Below are 19,984 nucleotides of genomic sequence, written 5' to 3' on the forward strand. Positions count from 1 at the left end.
GGTGTGTTGGAAAGGGGAAAAAAATTTGGGTCCGTGGATTTGGTGGTTAAACAACTGTAACATTTGCTGAAGAAACAACATCTGTTACAGTGGGACTGGCAGATTTGGATAAAGTGGTATATAATCTGTGACCGCTATATAACAAAAATTAATAAGAAAAGAAAGAGAAAGGTATATATCACCTTCAGCAGTCAGTGTCCACCGTGCTCCCAGTTGGAAAAGGAGAGGTTGGCAACTTGAAGGTTTGGTGGAGGATACAGAGCTGTGTGGCTATGAAACTAATAGTAGCCTGAACCGAGTTAGACGCCATTCGGATCTGGAGACTGTGAGCCCTGTTAGCGTCACAGGGTCCACATGCCCACCCAGCCCAGGAACTCCCTGTTAACAACACAGGGGCCATTGAGTACGCTGACCGTGTGCGTAGGGGCCACACCTGTGGACAGCAGGCGCATCAGCAGCAGCAGGCCTGTTAATGCCACTGGGCTGCACAAGCAGGACTGTTAGGACAGGAGCTGGTCTTAACCGTTCTGCGTTACCAACTGTGGTGGTGGCCTGCATCCACCACCCTATCCCTGCCTACCTCTGGCCTAAAGCCGCAATGGGTTCAACACATGGAGGTGTGCTCTTTCGGAGCATAATAGAAGACTGCGCACCTCCTTGTTGGCTCCAGCCCCTTTTATAACCTGGGTCCGCCCCAAACCAGGGTGAACCACAATGCACCTCCTGGAGACAAAAGCAGAGTGACACGTCATGAGTGGCATAACTAGCGTCCTATTTGGAAACGCAACTTCAATGATGACCTCATGGCTGCCATGACCCAAACACCTCACCAGTCATCGTCTGACCATCAATAATGCGGTGACAAGTCATAGGTGTGGGCCTCTGCAAGCCATTTGGGAGGACACCTGATGCCCTGTGGTCTATATGGGACCCCCACATCAGGGCCAGGGCCAAAGAGTTCATTACCGGACCTAGTCTCTGATGCAGGAAGTGCCTGAGCATGCTCAGTAGCATGAAATACAGTCTCTGAAAAAAGACTATCAGCTTTAGCATGGTGTCTAGGCACAAAACAGGACTTAGACCCGGCACAGAATGCAAGCACCTGTGCAAAGAGGCTTTTCACACTTAGTGTGGGAGCATGCGCTGTATCCCGAAATGAAGACTTAGCGTCAGGAATGGCACAGTCAGGCTGAGCATACTCACTAGGCGAAACACTGTAATTATGCTGCAGCTGGGGTACATCGGCACACGCATGCGCACTAGCTGCCTCTCCACACTTAGACGTGGAGGGGAAATTTGTCTTGGAGATGCTGTCTATGAACAGAAGGAAAAGCTAAAGGAAGCCTGACTTTCTATCCCTCCGAATTATGAAATGCAGCAATGAATTCCATGAGTTTGCTATAACATTAGCGTAGCTAAATGTGCATGAGGGTGTGATGTAGAGGTGCTAGAAATAGCTTGTCACCAGTGGGGCACTAATGGAATACAACAGCCAGTTCTATGATGCCACAAAATGGCAGTATTTTGTGCTATCATTATAGCTTATTAAAAACAGAGCACGAGGTTGTCATGCAGAGGTGCTGCACATAGATTTGCAGTAGTGTGAATAGACAAAAGTACAATAGCCACGTTTAGGATACAACTAGGTACACTGAGTGTTTGCTACTATAAATGGCTGAGTTTAAAAAAGTTTGAGTGTGCAATGCAGGCAGACGTGCTGCAAATAACGTTCCAATACTGTGAATTGACAAAAGTACAATAGCCACGTTTAGGATACAACTAGGTACAGTGAGTGTTTGCTAGTATAATGGCTGAGTTTAAAAAAGTTTGAGTGTGCAATGCAGGCAGACGTGCTGCAAATAACGTTCCAATACTGTGAATTGACAAAAGTACAATAGCCACGTTTAGGATACAACTAGGTACACTGAGTGTTTGCTAGTATAATGGCTGAGTTTAAAAAAGTTAGAGTGTGCAATGCAGGCAGACGTGCTGCAAATAACGTTCCAATACTGTGAATTGACAAAAGTACAATAGCCACGTTTAGGATACAACTAGGTACACTGAGTGTTTGCTACTATAAATGGCTGAGTTTAAAAAAGTTTGAGTGTGCAATGCAGGCAGACGTGCTGCAAATAACGTTCCAATACTGTGAATTGACAAAAGTACAATAGCCACGTTTAGGATACAACTAGGTACACTGAGTGTTTGCTACTATAAATGGCTGAGTTTAAAAAAGTTTGAGTGTGCAATGCAGGCAGACGTGCTGCAAATAACGTTCCAATACTGTGAATTGACAAAAGTACAATAGCCACGTTTAGGATACAACTAGGTACACTGAGTGTTTGCTACTATAAATGGCTGAGTTTAAAAAAGTTAGAGTGTGCAATGCAGGCAGACGTGCTGCAAATATCGTTCCAATACTGTGAATAGACAAAAGTACAATAGCCACGTTTAGGATACAACTAGGTACACTGAGTGTTTGCTACTATAAATGGCTGAGTTTAAAAAAGTTTGAGTGTGCAATGCAGGCAGACGTGCTGCAAATAACGTTCCAATACTGTGAATTGACAAAAGTACAATAGCCACGTTTAGGATACAACTAGGTACACTGAGTGTTTGCTAGTATAATGGCTGAGTTTAAAAAAGTTAGAGTGTGCAATGCAGGCAGACGTGCTGCAAATATCGTTCCAATACTGTGAATAGACAAAAGTACAATAGCCACGTTTAGGATACAACTAGGTACACTGAGTGTTTGCTACTATAAATGGCTGAGTTTAAAAAAGTTTGAGTGTGCAATGCAGGCAGACGTGCTGCAAATAACGTTCCAATACTGTGAATTGACAAAAGTACAATAGCCACGTTTAGGATACAACTAGGTACAGTGAGTGTTTGCTAGTATAATGGCTTAGTTAAAATGAGTTTGAGTGTGCAATGCAGGCAGACGCGCTATGCAAATGTCTTTGCACTAGTGGGACTATAGCAAAGTCCAATAGCCACGTATAGGATGCCACTAGGTACACTGAGTGTTTGCTAGTATAATGGCTTGGTTTTAATGAGTTGGAGTGTGCAATGCAGGCAGACGCGCTCTGCAAATGTCTTTGCACTAGTGGGACTATAGCAAAGTCCAATAGCCACGTATAGGATGCCACTAGGTACACTGAGTGTTTGCTAGTATAATGGCTTGGTTAGAATGAGTTGTAGTGTGCAATGCAGGCAGATGTGCTCTGCTAATGTCTTTGCACTAGTGGGACTATAGCAAAGTCCAATAGCCACGTATAGGATGCCACTAGGTACACTGAGTGTTTGCTAGTATAATGGCTTAGTTAAAATGAGTTTGAGTGTGCAATGCAGGCAGACGCGCTATGCAAATGTCTTTGCACTAGTGGGACTATAGCAAAGTCCAATAGCCACGTATAGGATGCCACTAGGTACACTGAGTGTTTGCTAGTCTAATGGCTTGGTTAGAATGAGTTGTAGTGTGCAATGCAGGCAGATGTGCTCTGCTAATGTCTTTGCACTAGTGGGACTATAGCAAAGTCCAATAGCCACGTATAGGATGCCACTAGGTACACTGAGTGTTTGCTAGTATAATGGCTTGGTTAGAATGAGTTGTAGTGTGCAATGCAGGCAGATGTGCTCTGCTAATGTCTTTGCACTAGTGGGACTATAGCAAAGTCCAATAGCCACGTATAGGATGCCACTAGGTACACTGAGTGTTTGCTAGTATAATGGCTTAGTTAAAATGAGTTTGAGTGTGCAATGCAGGCAGACGCGCTATGCAAATGTCTTTGCACTAGTGGGACTATAGCAAAGTCCAATAGCCACGTATAGGATGCCACTAGGTACACTGAGTGTTTGCTAGTCTAATGGCTTGGTTAGAATGAGTTGTAGTGTGCAATGCAGGCAGATGTGCTCTGCTAATGTCTTTGCACTAGTGGGACTATAGCAAAGTCCAATAGCCACGTATAGGATGCCACTAGGTACACTGAGTGTTTGCTAGTATAATGGCTTAGTTAAAATGAGTTTGAGTGTGCAATGCCGGCAGACGCGCTATGCAAATGTCTTTGCACTAGTGGGACTATAGCAAAGTCCAATAGCCACGTATAGGATGCCACTAGGTACACTGAGTGTTTGCTAGTATAATGGCTTGGTTTTAATGAGTTGGAGTGTGCAATGCAGGCAGACGCGCTCTGCAAATGTCTTTGCACTAGTGGGACTATAGCAAAGTCCAATAGCCACGTATAGGATGCCACTAGGTACACTGAGTGTTTGCTAGTATAATGGCTTGGTTAGAATGAGTTGTAGTGTGCAATGCAGGCAGACGCGCTCTGCAAATGTCTTTGCACTAGTGGGACTATAGCAAAGTCCAATAGCCACGTATAGGATGCCACTAGGTACACTGAGTGTTTGCTAGTATAATGGCTTGTTTAGAATGAGTTGTAGTGTGCAATGCAGGCAGACGCGCTCTGCAAATGTCTTTGCACTAGTGGGACTATAGCAAAGTCCAATAGCCACGTATAGGATGCCACTAGGTACACTGAGTGTTTGCTAGTATAATGGCTTAGTTATCAGTTGGAGTGTGCAGAGGACAAGAGGGTACAGTGGCAGGATTGTGGTGCTCTGGGTAGAGGAATGGAAGCCTGCCTTTCTATTCCCTCCTAATGGTGAAATGCAGGTAGGAAATCCCTGACCTGGGCTACACAGACGCTGTTGCTGTTTGCAGGACCTGTCACCTATGGCTCTCTGACCCTGCCGGTTGGAGCCCTTAAAAGGACTGCTATAAAGTGCTCTCCCTAAGCTGTCTAACGCTGTGTATGCAGCGCATACAGCTGTATCGGCTATAGGACTCAGGAAGACGGAGCTGCGACAGTGATGTCTGACACCAAAGACGCAGAAGGCAGATAATGGCGTCCGTGAAGAAAATGTCCGGTTTTATAATGCAGGGACATGTGACATGCAGATCCTATCACACATGCCGTTGCTTCTCTGGCTCAAAGTCCACTTAGCTGTGTGTGTGTCTGGGATTGGCTGACATGCTGGCCCGCCCCACAAGACGCGCGCACTTAGGGAAGGAAGACAAGAAAAAAAAAAAAAAAAATGGCGATCGCCATTATAGAAACAGCAGTGATCTGAAGGCGCTGTTCACGCACACTATACACTGAAATGTGATAATAGTTTGATTCACAGAGTGACTTACACTATTACAGCAGAAACCAAGCTATGATTTAGCTGTTTTTTGGCTGCTAGAACCGTTCTCGAACGTTTCTAGAACTACCGAGCTTTTGCAAAAAGCTCGAGTTCTAGTTCGATCTAGAACATGCCCCAAAATCACTCGAGCCGCGAACTGGAGAACCACGAACCACGAACCGCGCTCAACTCTAGTGATGAGCCAGTAAATTACGCCATTGCTTGGATTAGTTTTTGCCTGCATTACAATAAGTGATAGACTTAGCTGTCAATATTTACAGTTATATCGAATTCCAGTTGCCCAACACTTCTTAAAAAACGCTTAGAAACTGAAATCTCTGGCCATACAATAGATTATATTTCTATTTTGCTTCAATTTGTTACTCTGTCATACTTTAAGGTTAACGACGATGTAACATGGCCACTCTCTTACTCTAACCAAGTTATTTCAAGTTTGTAAATTAATTTTACACATTGGATGGATAAAACCTACGGATCTTTTTTTTTTCTTTTTTTTTTGCCAGCTACTGACCTCTCAAAGCTTGATCTGTCCACAGTGAAAGGTAAAATACGTTGAAAGTTGACTAATTTTTAGAGAGCACATCAAAAGCATAGGAACCAATCTTAAATGAGAATTGACAAGCTTTTTTTATATTATGAGCAATATGTTGCCACCAACCACTCCAACTTGTCACGTAATGAGCCAGTAAATTACGCCATTGCTTGGATTAGTTTTTGCCTGCATTACAATTAGTGATAGACTTAGCTGTCAATATTTACAGTTATATCGAATTCCAGTTGCCCAAAACTTCTTAAAAAACGCTTAGAAACTGAAATCTCTGGCCATACAATAGATTATATTTCTATTTTGCTTCAAGTTGCTTGGATTAGGTTTGCCTGCATTACAATTAGTGATAGACTTAGCTGTCAATATTTACAGTTATATCGAATTCCAGTTGCCCAAAACTTCTTAAAAAACGCTTAGAAACTGAATTATCTGGCCATACAATAGATTATATTTCTATTTTGCTTCAATTCGTTACTCTGTCATACTTTAAGGTTAACGACGATGTAACATGGCCACTCTCTTACTCTAACCAAGTTATTATAAGTTTGTAAATTAATTTTACACATTGGATGAATAAAACCTACGGATCTTTTTCCAAAAGTCACTGGATGTGAACAGAAAGCCAAAGGAATGGCCAGCACGGGTGTCGAACCCGCAACCATGGCTTTATTAGCACCACGCTCTAACCAATTGAGCTAACCGGCCACTTTTGTCCCGTATCTACACTCTTTTAATGAACTTTATTTAATTTTGAGCCAGCTACTGACCTCTCAAAGCTTGATCTGTCCACAGTGAAAGGTAAAATACGTTGAAAGTTGACTAATTCTTAGAGAGCCCATCAAAAGCATAGGAACCAATCTTAAATGAGAATTGACAAGCTTTTTTTATATTATGAGCAATATGTTGCCACCAACCACTCTAACTTGTCACGTGATGAGCCAGTAAATTACGCCATTGCTTGGATTAGTTTTTGCCTGCATTACAATTAGTGATAGACTTAGCTGTCAATATTTACAGTTATATCGAATTCCAGTTGCCCAAAACTTCTTAAAAAACGCTTAGAAACTGAAATCTCTGGCCATACAAGAGATTATATTTCTTTTTTGCTTCAATTCGTTACTCTGTCATACTTTAAGGTTAACATGGCCACTCTCTTACTCTAACCAAGTTATTTCAAGTTTGTAAATTAATTTTACACATTGGATGGATAAAACCTACGGATCTTTTTCCAAAACTCACTAGATGTGAACAGAAAGCCAAAGGAATGGCCAGCACGGGGGTCAAACCCGCAACCTTGGCGTTATTAGCACCACGCTCTAACCGATTGAGCTAACCGACCACTTTTGCCCCAAATCTACTCTCTTTTAATGAACTTGCTCTAATTTTGAGCCAGCTACTGACCACTCAAAGCTTGATCTGTCCACAGTGAAAGGTAAAATACGTTGAAAGTTGACTAATTCTTAGAGAGCCCATCAAAAGCATAGGAACCAATCTTAAATGAGAATTGACAAGCTTTTTTTATATTATGAGCAATATGTTGCAACTTGCCACCAACCACTCTAACTTGTCACGTGATGAGCCAGTAAATTACGCCATTGCTTGAATTAGTTTTTGCCTGCATTACAATTAGTGATAGACTTAGCTGTCAATATTTACAGTTATATCGAATTCTAGTTGCCCAAAACTTCTTAAAAAACGCTTAGAAACTGAAATCTCTGGCCATACAATAGATTATATTTCTATTTTGCTTCAATTCGTTACTCTGTCATACTTTAAGGTTAACGACGATGTAACATGGCCACTCTCTTACTCTAACCAAGTTATTTAAAGTTTGTCAATTAATTTTACACATTGGATGGATAAAACCTACGGATCTTTTTCCAAAAGTCACTGGATGTGAACAGAAAGCCAAATAAATGGCCAGCACGGGGGTCGAACCCGCAACCTTGGCGTTGAACACGCAAACTTGGCGTTATTAGCACCACGCTCTAACCGATTGAGCTAACCGGCCACTTATGCCCCATATCTACTCTCTTTTAATGAACTTGCTCCAATTTTGAGCCAGCTACTGACCTCTCAAAGCTTGATCTGTCCACAGTGAAAGGTAAAATACGTTGAAAGTTGACTAATTCTTAGAGAGCTAATCAAAAGCATAGGAACCAATCTTAAATGAGAATTGACAAGCTTTTTTTATATTTTGAGCAATATTTTGCCACCAACCACTCTAACTTGTCACGTGATGAGCCAGTAAATTACGCCATTGCTTGGATTAGTTTTTGCCTGCATTACAATTAGTGATAGACTTAGCTGTCAATATTTACAGTTATATCGAATTCCAGTTGCCCAAAACGTCTTAAAAAACGCTTAGAAACTGAAATCTCTGGCCATAAAATAGATTATTTTTCTATTTTGCTTCAAGTCGCTTGGATTAGTTTTGCCTGCATTACAATTAGTGATAGACTTAGCTGTCAATATTTACAGTTATATTGAATTCCAGTTGCCCAAAACTTCTTAAAAAATGCTTAGAAACTGAAATCTCTGGCCATACAATAGATTATATTTCTATTTTGCTTCAATTCGTTACTCTGTCATACTTTAAGGTTAACGACGATGTAACATGGCCACTCTCTTACTCTAACCAAGTTATTTCAAGTTTGTAAATTAATTTTACACATTGGATGGATAAAACCTACGGATCTTTTTCCAAAAGTCACTGGATGTGAACAGAAAGCCAAAGGAATGTCCAGCACGGGGGTCGATCCCACAACCTTGGCGTTATAAGCACCACGCTCTAACCGATTGAGCTAATCGGCCAGTTTTGCCCAATATCTACTCTCTTTTAATGAACTTGCTCTAATTTTGAGCCAGCTACTGAACTCTCAAAGCTTGATCTGTCCACAGTGAAAGGTAAAATACGTTGAAAGTTGACTAATTCTTAAAGAGCCCATCAAAAGCATAGGAACCAATCTTAAACGAGAATTGACAAGCTTTTCTTATATTATGAGCAATATGTTTCCACCAACCACTCTAACTTGTCACGTGATGAGCCAGTAAATTACGCCATTGCTTGGATTAGTTTTTGCCTGCATTAGAATTAGTGATAGACTTGGCTGTCAATATTTACAGTTATATCGAATTCCAGTTGCCCAAAACTTCTTAAAAAACGCTTAGAAACTGAAATCTCTGGCCATACAATAGATTATATTTCTATTTTGCTTCAAGTTGCTTGGATTAGTTTTGCCTGCATTACAATTAATGATAGACTTAGCTGTCAATATTTACAGTTATATCGAATTCCAGTTGCCCAAAACTTCTTAAAAAACGCTTAGAAACTGAAATCTCTGGCCATACAATAGATTATATTTCTATTTTGCTTCAATTCGTTACTCTGTCATACTTTAAGGTTAACGACGATGTAACATGGCCACTCTCTCACTCTAACCAAGTTATTTCAAGTTTGTAAATTAATTTTACACATTGGATGGATAAAACCTACGGATCTTTTTCCAAAAGTCACTGGATGTGAACAGGAAGCCAAGGGAATGGCCAGCACGGGGGTCGAACCCGCAAGCTTGGTGTTATTAGCACCACGCTTTAACCGATTGAGCTAACCGGCCACTTTTGCCCCACATCTACTCTCTTTTAATGAACTTGCTCTAATTTTGAGCCAGCTACTGACCTCTCAAAGCTTGATCTGTCCACAGTGAAAGGTAAAATACGTTGAAGGTTGACTAATTCTTAGAGAGCCCATCAAAAGCATAGGAACCAATCTTAAATGAGAATTGACAAGCTTTTTTTATATTATGAGCAATATGTTGCCACCAACCACTCTAACTTGTCACGTGATGAGCCAGTAAATTACGCCATTGCTTGGATTAGTTTTTGCCTGCATTACAATAAGTGATAGACTTAGCTGTCAATATTTACAGTTATATCGAATTCCAGTTGCCCAACACTTCTTAAAAAACGCTTAGAAACTGAAATCTCTGGCCATACAATAGATTATATTTCTATTTTGCTTCAATTTGTTACTCTGTCATACTTTAAGGTTAACGACGATGTAACATGGCCACTCTCTTACTCTAACCAAGTTATTTCAAGTTTGTAAATTAATTTTACACATTGGATGGATAAAACCTACGGATCTTTTTTTTTTCTTTTTTTTTTGCCAGCTACTGACCTCTCAAAGCTTGATCTGTCCACAGTGAAAGGTAAAATACGTTGAAAGTTGACTAATTTTTAGAGAGCACATCAAAAGCATAGGAACCAATCTTAAATGAGAATTGACAAGCTTTTTTTATATTATGAGCAATATGTTGCCACCAACCACTCCAACTTGTCACGTGATGAGCCAGTAAATTACGCCATTGCTTGGATTAGTTTTTGCCTGCATTACAATTAGTGATAGACTTAGCTGTCAATATTTACAGTTATATCGAATTCCAGTTGCCCAAAACTTCTTAAAAAACGCTTAGAAACTGAAATCTCTGGCCATACAATAGATTATATTTCTATTTTGCTTCAAGTTGCTTGGATTAGGTTTGCCTGCATTACAATTAGTGATAGACTTAGCTGTCAATATTTACAGTTATATCGAATTCCAGTTGCCCAAAACTTCTTAAAAAACGCTTAGAAACTGAATTATCTGGCCATACAATAGATTATATTTCTATTTTGCTTCAATTCGTTACTCTGTCATACTTTAAGGTTAACGACGATGTAACATGGCCACTCACTTACTCTAACCAAGTTATTATAAGTTTGTAAATTAATTTTACACATTGGATGAATAAAACCTACGGATCTTTTTCCAAAAGTCACTGGATGTGAACAGAAAGCCAAAGGAATGGCCAGCACGGGGGTCGAACCCGCAACAATGGCTTTATTAGCACCACGCTCTAACCAATTGAGCTAACCGGCCACTTTTGTCCCGTATCTACACTCTTTTAATGAACTTTATTTAATTTTGAGCCAGCTACTGACCTCTCAAAGCTTGATCTGTCCACAGTGAAAGGTAAAATACGTTGAAAGTTGACTAATTCTTAGAGAGCCCATCAAAAGCATAGGAACCAATCTTAAATGAGAATTGACAAGCTTTTTTTATATTATGAGCAATATGTTGCCACCAACCACTCTAACTTGTCACGTGATGAGCCAGTAAATTACGCCATTGCTTGGATTAGTTTTTGCCTGCATTACAATTAGTGATAGACTTAGCTGTCAATATTTGCAGTTATATCGAATTCCAGTTGCCCAAAACTTCTTAAAAAACGCTTAGAAACTGAAATCTCTGGCCATACAAGAGATTATATTTCTTTTTTGCTTCAATTCGTTACTCTGTCATACTTTAAGGTTAACATGGCCACTCTCTTACTCTAACCAAGTTATTTCAAGTTTGTAAATTAATTTTACACATTGGATGGATAAAACCTACGGATCTTTTTCCAAAAGTCACTAGATGTGAACAGAAAGCCAAAGGAATGGCCAGCACGGGGGTCGAACCCGCAACCTTGGCGTTATTAGCACCACGCTCTAACCGATTGAGCTAACCGACCACTTTTGCCCCAAATCTACTCTCTTTTAATGAACTTGCTCTAATTTTGAGCCAGCTACTGACCTCTCAAAGCTTGATCTGTCCACAGTGAAAGGTAAAATACGTTGAAAGTTGACCAATTCTTAGAGAGCCCATCAAAAGCATAGGAACCAATCTTAAATGAGAATTGACAAGCTTTTTTTATATTATGAGCAATATGTTGCAACTTGCCACCAACCACTCTAACTTGTCACGTTATGAGCCAGTAAATTACGCCATTGCTTGAATTAGTTTTTGCCTGCATTACAATTAGTGATAGACTTAGCTGTCAATATTTACAGTTATATCGAATTCCAGTTGCCCAAAACTTCTTAAAAAATGCTTAGAAACTGAAATCTCTGGCCATACAATAGATTATATTTCTATTTTGCTTCAATTCGTTACTCTGTCATACTTTAAGGTTAACGACGATGTAACATGGCCACTCTCTTACTCTAACCAAGTTATTTAAAGTTTGTCAATTAATTTTACACATTGGATGGATAAAACCTACGGATCTTTTTCCAAAAGTCACTGGATGTGAACAGAAAGCCAAATAAATGGCCAGCACGGGGGTCGAACCCGCAACCTTGGCGTTGAACACGCAACCTTGGCGTTATTAGCACCACGCTCTAACCGATTGAGCTAACCGGCCACTTATGCCCCATATCTACTCTCTTTTAATGAACTTGCTCCAATTTTGAGCCAGCTACTGACCTCTCAAAGCTTGATCTGTCCACAGTGAAAGGTAAAATACGTTGAAAGTTGACTAATTCTTAGAGAGCTAATCAAAAGCATAGGAACCAATCTTAAATGAGAATTGACAAGCTTTTTTTATATTATGAGCAATATTTTGCCACCAACCACTCTAACTTGTCACGTGATGAGCCAGTAAATTACGCCATTGCTTGGATTAGTTTTTGCCTGCATTACAATTAGTGATAGACTTAGCTGTCAATATTTACAGTTATATCGAATTCCAGTTGCCCAAAACGTCTTAAAAAACGCTTAGAAACTGAAATCTCTGGCCATAAAATAGATTATTTTTCTATTTTGCTTCAAGTCGCTTGGATTAGTTTTGCCTGCATTACAATTAGTGATAGACTTAGCTGTCAATATTTACAGTTATATCGAAATCCAGTTGCCCAAAACTTCTTAAAAAATGCTTAGAAACTGAAATCTCTGGCCATACAATAGATTATATTTCTATTTTGCCTCAATTCGTTACTCTGTCATACTTTAAGGTTAACGATGATGTAACATGGCCACTCTCTTACTCTAACCAAGTTATTTCAAGTTTGTAAATTAATTTTACACATTGGATGGATAACACCTACGGATCTTTTTCCAAAAGTCACTGGATGTGAACAGAAAGCCAAAGGAATGGCCAGCACGGGGGTCGAACCCGCAACCTTGGTGTTATTAGCACCACGCTCTAACCGATTGAGCTAACCGGCCACTTTTGCTCCATATCTACTCTCTTTTAATGAACTTGCTCTAATTTTGAGCCAGCTACTGACTTCTCAAAGCTTGACCTGTCCACAGTGAAAGGTAAAATACGTTGAAAGTTGACTAATTCTTAGAGAGCCCATCAAAAGCATAGGAACCAATCTTAAATGAGAATTGACAAGCTTTTTTTATATTATGAGCAATATGTTGCCACCAACCACTCTAACTTGTCACGTGATGAGCCAGTAAATTACGCCATTGCTTGGATTAGTTTTTGCCTGCATTACAATTAGTGATAGACTTAGCTGTCAATATTTACAGTTATATCGAATTCCAGTTGCCCAAAACTTCTTAAAAAATGCTTAGAAACTGAAATCTCTGACCATACAATAGATTATATTTCTATTTTGCTTCAATTCGTTACTCTGTCATACTTTAAGGTTAACATGGCCACTCTCTTACTCTAACCAAGTTATTTCAAGTTTGTAAATTAATTTTACACATTGGATGGATAAAACCTACGGATCTTTTTCCAAAAGTCACTGGATGTAAACAGAAAGCCAAAGGAATGGCCAGCACGGGGGTCGAACCCGCAACCTTGGCATTATTAGCACCACGCTCTAACCGATTAAGCTAACCGGCCACTTTTGCCCCATATCTACTCTCTTTTAATGAACTTGCTCTAATTTTGAGCCAGCTACTGACTTCTCAAAGCTTGACCTGTCCACAGTGAAAGGTAAAATACGTTGAAAGTTGACTAATTCTTAGAGAGCCCATCAAAAGCATAGGAACCAATCTTAAATGAGAATTGACAAGCTTTTTTATATTATGAGCAATATGTTGCCACCAACCACTCTAACTTGTCACGTGATGAGCCAGTAAATTACGCCATTGCTTGGATTAGTTTTTGCCTGCATTACAATTAGTGATAGACTTAGCTGTCAATATTTACAGTTATATCGAATTCCAGTTGCCCAAAACTTCTTAAAAAACGCTAAGAAACTGAAATCTCTGGCCATACAATAGATTATATTTCTATTTTGCTTCAATTCGTTACTCTGTCATACTTTAAGGTTAACGACGATGTAACATGGCCACTCTCTTACTCTAACCAAGTTATTTCAAGTTTGTAAATTAATTTTACACATTGGATGGATAAAACCTACGGATCTTTTTCCAAAAGTCACTGGATGTGAACAGAAAGCCAAAGGAATGGCCAGCACGGGGGTCGAACCCGCAACCTTGGCGTTATTAGCACCACGCTCTAACCGATTAAGCTAACCGGCCACTTTTGCCCCATATCTACTCTCTTTTAATGAACTTGCTCTAATTTTGAGCCAGCTACTGACCTCTCAAAGCTTGACCTGTCCACAGTGAAAGGTAAAATACGTTGAAAGTTGACTAATTCTTAGAGAGCCCATCAAAAGCATAGGAACCAATCTTAAATGAGAATTGACAAGCTTTTTTTATATTATGAGCAATATGTTGCCACCAACCACTCTAACTTGTCACGTGATGAGCCAGTAAATTACGCCATTGCTTGGATTAGTTTTTGCCTGCATTACAATTAGTGATAGACTTAGCTGTCAATATTTACAGTTATATCGAATTCCAGTTGCCCAAAACTTCTTAAAAAACGCTTAGAAACTGAAATCTCTGGCCATACAATAGATTATATTTCTATTTTGCTTCAAGTTGCTTGGATTAGTTTTGCCTGCATTACAATTAGTGATAGACTTAGCTGTCAATATTTACAGTTATATCGAATTCCAGTTGACCAAAACTTCTTAAAAAACGCTTAGAAGCTGAAATCTCTGGCCATACAATAGATTATATTTCTATTTTGCTTCAAGTTGCTTGGATTAGTTTTGCCTGCATTACAATTAGTGATAGACTTAGCTGTCAATATTAACAGTTATATCGAATTCCAGTTGCCCAAAACTTCTTAAAAAACACTTAGAAACTGAAATCTCTGGCCATACAATAGATTATATTTATATTTTGCTTCAATTCGTTACTCTGTCATACTTTTAGGTTAACGACGATGTAACATGGCCACTCTCTTACTCTAACCAAGTTATTTCAAGTTTGTAAATTAATTTTACACATTGGATGGATAAAACCTACGGGACTTTTTCCAAAAGTCACTGGATGTGAACAGAAAGCCAAAGGAATGGCCAGCACCGTGGTCGAACCCGCAACCTTGGCGTTATTATCACCACGCTCTAACCGATTGAGCTAGCCGGCCACTTTTGCCCCATATCTACTCTCTTTTAATGAACTTGCTCTAATTTTGAGCCAGCTACTGACCTCTCAAAGCTTGATCTGTCCACAGTGAAAGGTAAAATATGTTGAAAGTTGACTAATTCTTAGAGAGCCCATCAAAAGCATAGGAACCAATCTTAAATGAGAATTGACAAGTTTTTTTATATTATGAGCAATATGTTGCCACCAACCACTCTAACTTGTTACGTGATGAGCCAGTAAATTACGCCATTGCTTGGATTAGTTTTTGCCTGCATTACAATTAGTGATAGACTTAGCTGTCAATATTTACAGTTATATCGAATTCCAGTTGCCCAAAACTTCTTAAAAAACGCTTAGAAACTGAAATCTCTGACCATACAATAGATTATATTTCTATTTTGCTTCAATTCGTTACTCTGTCATACTTTAAGGTTAACGACGATATAACATGGCCACTCTCTTACTCTAACCAAGTTATTTCAAGTTTGTAAATTAATTTTACACATTGGATGGATAAAACTTACGGATCTTTTTCGAAAAGTCACTGGATGTGAACAGAAAGCCAAAGGAATGGCCAGCACGGGGGTCGAACCCGCAACCTTGGCATTATTAGCACCACGCTCTAACCGATTAAGCTAACTGGCCACTTTTGCCGCATATCTACTCTCTTTTAATGAACTTGCTCTAATTTTGAGCCAGCTACTGACTTCTCAAAGCTTGACCTGTCCACAGTGAAAGGTAAAATACGTTGAAAGTTGACTAATTCTTAGAGAGCCCATCAAAAGCATAGGAACCAATCTTAAATGAGAATTGACAAGCTTTTTTTATATTATGAGCAATATGTTGCCACCAACCACTCTAACTTGTCACGTGATGAGCCAGTAAATTACGCCATTGCTTGGATTAGTTTTTGCCTGCATTACAATTAGTGATAGACTTAGCTGTCAATATTTACAGTTATATCGAATTCCAGTTGCCCAAAACTTCTTAAAAAACACTTAGAAACTGAAATCTCTGGCCATACAATAGATTATATTTCTATTTTGCTTCAAGTTGCTTGGATTAGTTTTGCCTGCATTACAATTAGTGATAGACTTAGCTGTCAATATTAACAGTTATATCGAATTCCAGTTGCCCAAAACTTCTTAAAAAACACTTAGAAACTGAAATCTCTGGCCATACAATAGATTATATTTCTATTTTGCTTCAATTCGTTACTCTGTCATACTTTAAGGTTAACATGGCCACTCTCTTACTCTAACCAAGTTATTTCAAGTTTGTAAATTAATTTTACACATTGGATGGATAAAACCTACGGATCTTTTTCCAAAAGTCACTGGATGTAAACAGAAAGCCAAAGGAATGGCCAGCACGGGGGTCAAACCCGCAACCTTGGCATTATTAGCACCACGCTCTAACCGATTAAGCTAACCGGCCACTTTTGCCCCATATCTACTCTCTTTTAATGAACTTGCTCTAATTTTGAGCCAGCTACTGACTTCTCAAAGCTTGACCTGTCCACAGTGAAAGGTAAAATACGTTGAAAGTTGACTAATTCTTAGAGAGCCCATCAAAAGCATAGGAACCAATCTTAAATGAGAATTGACAAGCTTTTTTTATATTATGAGCAATATGTTGCCACCAACCACTCTAACTTGTCACGTGATGAGCCAGTAAATTACGCCATTGCTTGGATTAGTTTTTGCCTGCATTACAATTAGTGATAGACTTAGCTGTCAATATTTACAGTTATATCGAATTCCAGTTGCCCAAAACTTCTTAAAAAACGCTAAGAAACTGAAATCTCTGGCCATACAATAGATTATATTTCTATTTTGCTTCAATTCGTTACTCTGTCATACTTTAAGGTTAACGACGATGTAACATGGCCACTCTCTTACTCTAACCAAGTTATTTCAAGTTTGTAAATTAATTTTACACATTGGATGGATAAAACCTACGGATCTTTTTCCAAAAGTCACTGGATGTGAACAGAAAGCCAAAGGAATGGCCAGCACGGGGGTCGAACCCGCAACCTTGGCGTTATTAGCACCACGCTCTAACCGATTAAGCTAACCGGCCACTTTTGCCCCATATCTACTCTCTTTTAATGAACTTGCTCTAATTTTGAGCCAGCTACTGACCTCTCAAAGCTTGACCTGTCCACAGTGAAAGGTAAAATACGTTGAAAGTTGACTAATTCTTAGAGAGCCCATCAAAAGCATAGGAACCAATCTTAAATGAGAATTGACAAGCTTTTTTTATATTATGAGCAATATGTTGCCACCAACCACTCTAACTTGTCACGTGATGAGCCAGTAAATTACGCCATTGCTTGGATTAGTTTTTGCCTGCATTACAATTAGTGATAGACTTAGCTGTCAATATTTACAGTTATATCGAATTCCAGTTGCCCAAAACTTCTTAAAAAACGCTTAGAAACTGAAATCTCTGGCCATACAATAGATTATATTTCTATTTTGCTTCAAGTTGCTTGGATTAGTTTTGCCTGCATTACAATTAGTGATAGACTTAGCTGTCAATATTTACAGTTATATCGAATTCCAGTTGACCAAAACTTCTTAAAAAACGCTTAGAAGCTGAAATCTCTGGCCATACAATAGATTATATTTCTATTTTGCTTCAAGTTGCTTGGATTAGTTTTGCCTGCATTACAATTAGTGATAGACTTAGCTGTCAATATTAACAGTTATATCGAATTCCAGTTGCCCAAAACTTCTTAAAAAACACTTAGAAACTGAAATCTCTGGCCATACAATAGATTATATTTATATTTTGCTTCAATTCGTTACTCTGTCATACTTTTAGGTTAACGACGATGTAACATGGCCACTCTCTTACTCTAACCAAGTTATTTCAAGTTTGTAAATTAATTTTACACATTGGATGGATAAAACCTACGGGACTTTTTCCAAAAGTCACTGGATGTGAACAGAAAGCCAAAGGAATGGCCAGCACCGTGGTCGAACCCGCAACCTTGGCGTTATTATCACCACGCTCTAACCGATTGAGCTAGCCGGCCACTTTTGCCCCATATCTACTCTCTTTTAATGAACTTGCTCTAATTTTGAGCCAGCTACTGACCTCTCAAAGCTTGATCTGTCCACAGTGAAAGGTAAAATATGTTGAAAGTTGACTAATTCTTAGAGAGCCCATCAAAAGCATAGGAACCAATCTTAAATGAGAATTGACAAGTTTTTTTATATTATGAGCAATATGTTGCCACCAACCACTCTAACTTGTTACGTGATGAGCCAGTAAATTACGCCATTGCTTGGATTAGTTTTTGCCTGCATTACAATTAGTGATAGACTTAGCTGTCAATATTTACAGTTATATCGAATTCCAGTTGCCCAAAACTTCTTAAAAAACGCTTAGAAACTGAAATCTCTGACCATACAATAGATTATATTTCTATTTTGCTTCAATTCGTTACTCTGTCATACTTTAAGGTTAACGACGATATAACATGGCCACTCTCTTACTCTAACCAAGTTATTTCAAGTTTGTAAATTAATTTTACACATTGGATGGATAAAACTTACGGATCTTTTTCGAAAAGTCACTGGATGTGAACAGAAAGCCAAAGGAATGGCCAGCACGGGGGTCGAACCCGCAACCTTGGCATTATTAGCACCACGCTCTAACCGATTAAGCTAACTGGCCACTTTTGCCGCATATCTACTCTCTTTTAATGAACTTGCTCTAATTTTGAGCCAGCTACTGACTTCTCAAAGCTTGACCTGTCCACAGTGAAAGGTAAAATACGTTGAAAGTTGACTAATTCTTAGAGAGCCCATCAAAAGCATAGGAACCAATCTTAAATGAGAATTGACAAGCTTTTTTTATATTATGAGCAATATGTTGCCACCAACCACTCTAACTTGTCACGTGATGAGCCAGTAAATTACGCCATTGCTTGGATTAGTTTTTGCCTGCATTACAATTAGTGATAGACTTAGCTGTCAATATTTACAGTTATATCGAATTCCAGTTGCCCAAAACTTCTTAAAAAACACTTAGAAACTGAAATCTCTGGCCATACAATAGATTATATTTCTATTTTGCTTCAAGTTGCTTGGATTAGTTTTGCCTGCATTACAATTAGTGATAGACTTAGCTGTCAATATTAACAGTTATATCGAATTCCAGTTGCCCAAAACTTCTTAAAAAACACTTAGAAACTGAAATCTCTGGCCATACAATAGATTATATTTCTATTTTGCTTCAATTCGTTACTCTGTCATACTTTAAGGTTAACGACGATGTAACATGGCCACTCTCTTACTCTAACCAAGTTATTTCATGTTTGTAAATTAATTTTACACATTGGATGGATAAAACCTACGGATCTTTTTCCAAAAGTCCCTGGATGTGAACAGAAAGCCAAAGGAATGGCCAGCACGGGGGTCGAACCCGCAAACTTGGCGTTATTAGCACCACGCTCTAACCGATTGAGCAAGCCAGCCACTTTTGCCCCATATCTACTCTCTTTTAATGAACTTGCTCTAATTTTGAGCCAGCTACTGACCTCTCAAAGCTTGATCTGTCCACAGTGAAAGGTAAAATACGTTGAAAGTTGACTAATTCTTAGAGAGCCCATCAAAAGCATAGGAACAAATCTTAAATGAGAATTGACAAGCCTTTTTTATATTATGAGCAATATGTTGCCACCAACCACTCTAACTTGTCACGTGATGAGCCAGTAAATTACGCCATTGCTTGGATTAGTTTTTGCCTGCATTACAATTAGTGATAGACTTAGCTGTCAATATTTACAGTTATATCGAATTCCAGTTGCCCAAAACTTCTTAAAAAACGCTAAGAAACTGAAATCTCTGGCCATACAATAGATTATATTTCTATTTTGCTTCAATTCGTTACTCTGTCATACTTTAAGGTTAACGACGATGTAACATGGCCACTCTCTTACTCTAACC

The 19,984-nt window shown here is 39.0% G+C and overlaps 7 non-coding genes across 7 annotated transcripts; all 7 read right to left on the minus strand.

Annotated features, from left to right (window-relative positions):
* Positions 1 to 7,672: 7,672 nt before the first annotated feature.
* Positions 7,673 to 7,766, minus strand: TRNAI-AAU (transfer RNA isoleucine (anticodon AAU)). The gene has a single exon. It is a non-coding gene; the product is annotated as a tRNA-Ile (tRNA).
* A 3,470-nt stretch (positions 7,767 to 11,236) lies between these two features.
* Positions 11,237 to 11,310, minus strand: TRNAI-AAU (transfer RNA isoleucine (anticodon AAU)). Its single transcript has one exon. It is a non-coding gene; the product is annotated as a tRNA-Ile (tRNA).
* A 1,401-nt stretch (positions 11,311 to 12,711) lies between these two features.
* On the minus strand, positions 12,712 to 12,785 carry TRNAI-AAU (transfer RNA isoleucine (anticodon AAU)). Its single transcript has one exon. It is a non-coding gene; the product is annotated as a tRNA-Ile (tRNA).
* A 1,204-nt stretch (positions 12,786 to 13,989) lies between these two features.
* TRNAI-AAU (transfer RNA isoleucine (anticodon AAU)) lies at positions 13,990 to 14,063 on the minus strand. Its single transcript has one exon. It is a non-coding gene; the product is annotated as a tRNA-Ile (tRNA).
* Positions 14,064 to 15,594: 1,531 nt separating this feature from the next.
* Positions 15,595 to 15,668, minus strand: TRNAI-AAU (transfer RNA isoleucine (anticodon AAU)). The gene has a single exon. It is a non-coding gene; the product is annotated as a tRNA-Ile (tRNA).
* Positions 15,669 to 17,031: 1,363 nt separating this feature from the next.
* On the minus strand, positions 17,032 to 17,105 carry TRNAI-AAU (transfer RNA isoleucine (anticodon AAU)). Its single transcript has one exon. It is a non-coding gene; the product is annotated as a tRNA-Ile (tRNA).
* Positions 17,106 to 18,636: 1,531 nt separating this feature from the next.
* TRNAI-AAU (transfer RNA isoleucine (anticodon AAU)) lies at positions 18,637 to 18,710 on the minus strand. Its single transcript has one exon. It is a non-coding gene; the product is annotated as a tRNA-Ile (tRNA).
* Between the last annotated feature and the right edge of the window lie 1,274 nt (positions 18,711 to 19,984).

This window comes from Anomaloglossus baeobatrachus, chromosome 4 (genome assembly GCF_048569485.1).
Source record: "Anomaloglossus baeobatrachus isolate aAnoBae1 chromosome 4, aAnoBae1.hap1, whole genome shotgun sequence".
NCBI classification, from domain to species: Eukaryota; Metazoa; Chordata; class Amphibia; order Anura; family Aromobatidae; genus Anomaloglossus; species Anomaloglossus baeobatrachus.